Genomic DNA, 1,638 nt, shown 5'->3' with positions numbered 1-1,638 from the left:
AGCATGAATCTGTGTGAGTGACTATGGATATGTAAAAGTTTCTGCCCTATTGTGTGTAGATGTCCATATGTGCAATTCAGAATGTCTTCCAAAGCAAAATATAAGATGTGCACAAATGAGTCAGGATACATTCCTGAGAGCATTCCAAAGCCAAACACAAGAAACTTCTGGGATTCTCAGTTGCATTGGCTTACCCATACGTCTGCTCTCCTCCATTCCTGTGGATAAGGAGGAGACTGTGTCACTCTGATGTCAGGCTAAGACCTTTCAGGCAGAGTTGTTGGAACATAGGGCAAATTTTCCACTGACCCAATGGCTTAACAACTTTATGGGGATGTTGGTTTATTCTTATTGCTTTGTTTTCATTCTTTGATTTTCTACATTTTTCAGTATTGTTTTGGGGCTTATGTTCTACAGGCTAAAAAGTATTTTTTTAAATTTTTTTCTTTTTAAGTATTATTCTTCTGTATACATTCACAATCAGGTTCCAAGTGACTTCTCCATCTTGATTCCTCCAGCTCCCTCTCATCTAGGCTGACTGCCCATCCCCACCATGACTACTATCATCATCTTCAAATAAGCTATCCAAATTCCATTTCTCTTGCTTCCACTCCATGCCTTTGCTTTTCCTGTTGTCCTAACATCTCTGCTCCACTTTCCTATCTAAAGCCCTTGTGCTCTTCAGGGTTAAGCTCAAGCTTCACTTCCTTAGGGAAGTTCTCATGTTTCCCTCTCTTTTCTTTAAACTCCTGAAGCACTTACAGTCCATAACTACCACTGCCCAGGTAAGACAATGCTATGGACTAGAAGGGTGGGATGGATGACTTGAGTTGGAGACATAATGGAGTGTAACTGATCCAGAGGACCTGGGTTTAAGTCCCAATCCTGCTCCTTACTGTTTATATGACCTTAGTGTCAGATTCCATATCTATTCTCCAGACTGCAACATTAGTGCTTGGCTCAATCTCCATAGAACAGGAGGGCTACACATCTCCCACTGGGTTTTAAGGGTCGGGAATGGTTTTCTAATGCTATTATCTCATGAGCTCCCACCAATATCTTCCACTAATGATTATTAGTCAGTCAGATACAATTAAATTTTAGAAAAGGGATTTACTTAGGTGGTATTTACTAAGAATAATTGGTATTATAGAATAGCACCTGCCCCCCAAAAAACCTATGGGTAGTTTCTCAGCATAATATACAGAGTTCAGGGCAAAGTGGGCTCTATAGTAAAGGGTAATTTACAGCACTTAGAAGTACTCTTCTGGTTGCTGGGATTCCTTTCCTGCCCTTCATAGCATACTCACAAAGTTCTCTTTAGAATGGTGATGGTAGTTTTTCTACTGGATTTCTTGAGGAACCTTGAATCTGACTTTCTTCATCAAGTGCAGTCCTTCTTCAGTTCCAGGTGCAGACCTTGCTATAAGCCATTGTTCTGAGTATACCACTAAGATGATGTCTGACTCCTTTGGTCCTCTGCATTTCACTAGGATTTCCTCTGGTCCAAGGGGGGAGGAGGAAACTGAGGACAGCAACAAGGTACTCTTCCCATCCCTACCCAGCAATTCATTTTCAGGGGTTTGTCTAGAGGCTTCCACTATAAACTAGGAGTCAGGAAGACTGCTAGTGGGTTTT

Source organism: Macrotis lagotis, chromosome 8, assembly GCF_037893015.1.
Source record: "Macrotis lagotis isolate mMagLag1 chromosome 8, bilby.v1.9.chrom.fasta, whole genome shotgun sequence".
NCBI classification, from domain to species: Eukaryota; Metazoa; Chordata; class Mammalia; order Peramelemorphia; family Peramelidae; genus Macrotis; species Macrotis lagotis.
Note: the sequence above shows the minus strand (reverse complement) of the source record.